This window comes from Etheostoma spectabile, chromosome 13, assembly GCF_008692095.1.
Source record: "Etheostoma spectabile isolate EspeVRDwgs_2016 chromosome 13, UIUC_Espe_1.0, whole genome shotgun sequence".
Taxonomy (NCBI): Eukaryota; Metazoa; Chordata; class Actinopteri; order Perciformes; family Percidae; genus Etheostoma; species Etheostoma spectabile.
Genome location: NC_045745.1, coordinates 426,445 through 432,088, shown reverse-complemented (window position 1 = coordinate 432,088; position 5,644 = coordinate 426,445).

Here is a 5,644-nt window from a genome sequence, read left to right as displayed (position 1 = left end):
CTGCCAATTGGAAGGTTGGTGGTTCGATCCCTGGCCCTGCACTCCCATGTCGAATTGTGTGTGAGTGTTTATCTGATGAGTAGGTGGCACCTTGTACGGCAGCCTTGGCCACAGTGTATGATTGTGTGTCTATGAAACTGCTTTGAGTAGTTATTATGACTAGAAAAGCGCTATATAAAATACAGCACATTTACATTTATCAAAGAGGAGGGTTTTTAAGTTATTCTTAAATGTGGTGACGGTTTCTGACCCCAAACCCAGACTGGGAGCTGGTTCCACAAGAGAGGAGCCTAATAAGTGAAGGCTCTCGTTCTTAACCCTCTTTTAGAGACTCTAGAAACCACAGGTAGCTCTGAATTCTGGGAGCATGGTGCTCTATTGGGATTATAAGGCACTAAGAGCTCTTCTAGACATGTTGGTGCTAGACCATTTCGAGCTTTGTAGGTCAAGAGAAGGATTTTAAATTCAATCCTGTATTTTAGAGGAAGCCAATGCAGAGAAGCTAATTCAAAAGAAAGACAATCTCTTTTCTTAGTTCTTGTCAGACACAGCATTCTGGGTCAGCTGGAGAGTCTTAACGGACTTATTTGAGCAACCTGATAGTAAGTAATTACAGAAGCCCAGCCTAGAAGTAATAAATGTAGGGACTAGTTTTTCAGCATTGTTTTAAGACAGGATGTTCTTAATTTTGGCAATGTTACGAAGTTGAAAAAGGTTGTTCTTGTTTTAGATGGGCGTTAAAGAATATCCTGATCAAAAAATACCCTTGATTTCTGACAGTAGTGGAGGCCAGGGTAATACCATCCAGGGTAGCTATATCTTTAGATAATGAAGTTCGGAGGTGTTTAGGACCAAGCCCAGTAACTTCAGTTTTGTTTGAGTTTAACATCAGAAAATTGTATGCCATTCAGGATTTTATACCTTTAATGCATGCTTGAAGTTTAGCTAACTGACTGGTTTGTCGGGCTTGATTGACAATTATAATTTGCATAACAGTGAAAGTTAACTGAGTGTTTCCTAATAATATTGCTGAGTAGAAGCATATATAAGGAGAACAGAATTGGTCCAAGCACTGAGCCTTGAAGAATGCCATGGTTAACTTTAGCATACTTGGAGGACTTATCATTAACATTAACAAATGGAGATCGATCAGAGAAATAGGACTTAAAGGAACACGCCAACTTATTGGGACTTTAGCTTATTCACCGTTACCCCCAGAGTTAGACAAGTCGAAACATAAAACATGGGTGTCGTCTGTAGCAATGTTTGTGCACCATCTACAAATTTATCTATTTGGGAGGTACTAAAGTTAACATAAAAGTTAACTCTGTTATATTAAAGCATGACATTGAGTTAAATGTTGTTGGAATACCTCCCTTAAATTTATCCATAGCACTCTCGGATAGGCATCTAGTGTAGAAGCCTTTATCTAATTTAGTATAGTTGGGTAGTAGGAATTCAAAAGTTATTAAAAAATGGTCTGATAATATTGGATTCTGCGGAAACATTATTAAGTCCTCAATTTCAATGCCATATGTCAGCACAAGGTCGAGGGTGAGGTGAAAACAAGTTTCAAAAGACCGAAATTTATATGATCAAAATGCAAGTAAAAGTCATTTAGTGCATTTGCAAGCCCTCAATTAGAATTGAGGGCTTTAATTTAGGTGTCCCTAGTATGGCCAAGGGTAGCGCACAGCTGACTCACTGGTATTTGCTAAAATGTTACACTTTAGTTTTGCACCACAAAATTAACTGAAAACAATGCAAAATCATTTTTATTTGTTTTTAAACAGATACTGTGATGCATGGACGCAGTTCCAATACTTGCTAGTTAAGTAAAATAACCAGGCTTGTTGTGTTTGTTGCTGAGGAAAAGATGATAAAGTCTCCACAACTCCTCTTAGAAGAAGCAGTTGTTGGGTGTCCAAGGGATGGACAGGAGGGAGAGTACAGAGCACTGGTGGATGAATTTGTGGAGTGGTCTGGTAAGAATCACCTGCTGCTGAACGTTGATAAGACCAAAGAGATGGTGATCGACTTCAGGAGGAAGGGAATGGCTCTGCAGCCCCTTTGCATACTGGGAAGTGACGTGGACATGGTGGAGGAGTACAGATACCTGGGTGTCAACATCGACAACAGGCTGAGCTGGAAGGTCAACAGCGCTGCTGTTTACAAGAAGGGGATGAGCAGACTCGATTTCCTGAGGAAGCTGAGATATTTCAATGTGTGCAGCAGAATGTTGGAGATGTTCTACCAGTCTGTTGTGGCCAGCGCTCTGTTCTCCTCCGCCATCTGCTGGGGCAGCAGCATTGGCGCCAGCGACACAAACAGACTGAACAAACTGATCAGGAGGGCTGGCTCCGTGATCGGCTGCAAACTGGACACATTTGAAGCTGTGGTGGAGAGGAGGTCACTGATCAAACTGTTATCTATCATGGATAACCCTGACCACCCTCTCCACCCCCCATTGGTCCAACAGAGGAGCAGCTTCTCTAAGAGGCTCCGACACCTTCAATGCCGCACGGACCGCTACAGGAAATCATTCCTACCACAGGCAATAAAACTCTTTAACATGTCATCACTGGGTGCTAGATGAGACTTTTAGACACCACAATACTGCACTAAAGGCAACCTGCACAATTGGTTCATTTGCATTTTAGCATACATTTAGCATATTATTTAAGAAATTACACATTTTGTTTCCCCATCCTGTATATATTTAAATATGTGTTCTTATATTTTATTCTTATATTTTATTCCTTCTATTATTATTATTATTTCATGTATATATTTTTTTGCATCTCATTTATATTTATATTCTGTGTTGTGTGACTAATGTACGTGTGCTGCTGTAACACCGTAATTTCCCATTTTTTGGGATCAATAAATATCTATCTATCTATCTATCTATCTATCTATCTATCTATCTATCTATCTATCTATCTATTTATCTATCTATCTCAATATATTTATTCTAAAGCAATAAAGAAAAAACGAGTAAATGTTTTACAGCTATGGGCAAGATCTACATTGCTCTCAAGCTTTACAGAATGGCCAGATTCCATAATCCAGACGGTTAATATACTATTCTACTTGGTCGTAGTCTTCTCCCATTAGTTGGCTGGGGCCAGGTCATATTGGCCCCTTGTTGGCGCTTAGGCGTGTCCATGACCCTCAGCGCTCTCCTGGTCCAATGGTTCTTCAGTCACTCCCATAGGGAGGAGCGTACCTATAATTCATGTAACTCGTACATGACTTCTCACATGGCCACACCCATAACAGTTGTTTCACAACCTCTGTCTCTCATCCTGTTTTTAGGCCATTTGTACTTTTCCACTGTCCCACACTGATGTAACCTGTCTGTACCAGTGTTATCATGGAAGGGTAATGATCTAAACAAGCTTCCACAATATTGCAAAAAGTACCATTGATTATCTAATCCAGTTTACACAGATATTGCATAGAGCCCCTATTGATTATCTAATCAAGCTTACACACACACACACACTGAAATGAGCACCATTGCACTTCTATATTTATTCCACAGTTCCTATAAAAATGTAAACACTCAGTGATGTCATTATGGTATTTAGTGAGTAACTCAATTCCCATCAACTTTTGTCTTGTGGGGAGAACCATCTGGAAGAGCTTTGAAACTGATCTTGCCATTCAAAAGACCCTTTTCTTCATCCATTTCTGCTCAAGGAGCATTGTTAGGGGCCAAGCAGCGAAGCTATTGCTATTGTTTATTCCGGTATTTGTCTTCTTCTTAAGAAATCCATGATTCCATGCATGAAATCTCACCAGACTTTGCACACAACTCCAGTACTGTGCAAAACATAATCAGTCCGATTTGTATGCTAAGAGTCCTGATGGTGGCGCTACAGCAGCCATCTAAAATTCCAAACTTTACAAATTCATAACAAATCAACCGTTTATGCTAGAATGTTGCAACTTATGTAAAACTGTTGCCCCAATAGAGCAGAAACCTACCTAAATTATATTTACAGTCTATGCAAAACGGTCCCCCTGGGCTGGTTATGTTAACTTGTTTTTAATCACATGAGGTAGTGTTTGTAATTGTTGCTAACGTAACGTTTCCTTCTGATGATGCATCGTGAGGAGAGAGGACTGTATTTGGAACCCTAACAAGTCACGTCTGTGCAGTTTACACTTTGAGTGTAAGTTTCTTTGCAGACGAGCAGGTAGACATTCATTTTCATGCACTAAGTACACAGTTTAATTTTATAAATGTACCAATACTTGGTGGTGAAAGTGGCTGAAAGACAAAACATAAAATGGGGTAAATTTACATGAAAAAGTAATCGGAATGTGTGGATAGCAACATTTACGATGAGGCATCGGAGACCTTCAATGATGTCTCCTCCACTTAGTTATGTCTGGTATTCAAAATGAGGAGTTTGTTCACTTAATATTGCAACTCCTCAACTGAAGCATACATTCATGCACAAGCTCATATATTTCTAATTCACTGTGATCCACCATTTCTCAATTTCTTGTTGTTTTTTTTTACTGTAATTACAAAGTTATCCACACTGAAAACTGAATTACCAGTGTCTAGAAGGGGAACACTTTGTGTATAGACTGGCATATTTGGTGCCATTCATCTGGTTGTGGAAAACAGACTGCATGGGCCACATCTTTAAGATGTTTTTCAAACTTGTGATGACGATGCCAGAAAACCATTTTTAGTTCAGCTGCTTCTGCAGAAAGGACAGACCAAGTTTTAGCAGTTCATCATTCTGTCCTTTGTATTCAGAGGTTGAAAGGTCAAAAACAGAATTTTATAAATATTAAATGAAATTATCTAACAGTCCCCAACCTTCACAGGTGAAAAAAATGTTTTTCTTCAAAGCTGGCACTGGCCCCCAGTAGAGCTCATATATTAAACTTAATCATAACCGTTATGGTAATTAAATAAATTGTTTAACATGCCTTTTGAATTTGTGATCATACTTTTCTGTTATAATGAATTTACAATAAACATATAAACCTACACTGATTAAACAGCACCTCGTGCATTTTAATTGACTACAAGACACTCTTTCCTGTATTTTCTCACTAAATGTACTGTACTTTGAGGCATTTTACATGTTGCTCAACATTTTGGACAATGACTGTCATCCATTCCACAGCACTATCACAATGCAGATGAGCCTGATAAGCACAAGACTACGCACACTGCCATGCACAACTGACAGACTGAGGAAGTCATTTGTCCACATGGCCATACAACTCTACAATGCTTCACAAAAAGGAAGAGGAGAGATAGACTTTTCTGCATAGTCTGTCTGCCTCTCCTCGCTCTCCACCACTTCCACTACCTCCTATACCAACAGTTATGTACTGACTGTCCACTGGCCCACTGTTTACTGTTTGCACTGTTTACATTATTCACTGGCTATATTAGCCCATATGCACATCCCCTCCCTCCCTCCCCCCCAGCATGGACTGAGGTCTGATTTAATACTTGAACAATGGCTGTAACCCTATTACTTCAAATCTCTAATATCGACTGTTGATTTGTGTACATCCCACCGTCAACTTTGTTCCCGTTTTTTTTCTAAAAACCGCTATAGTTTTTATATTACTATTTCAACATTATTCTCTTAAATTGTCCATA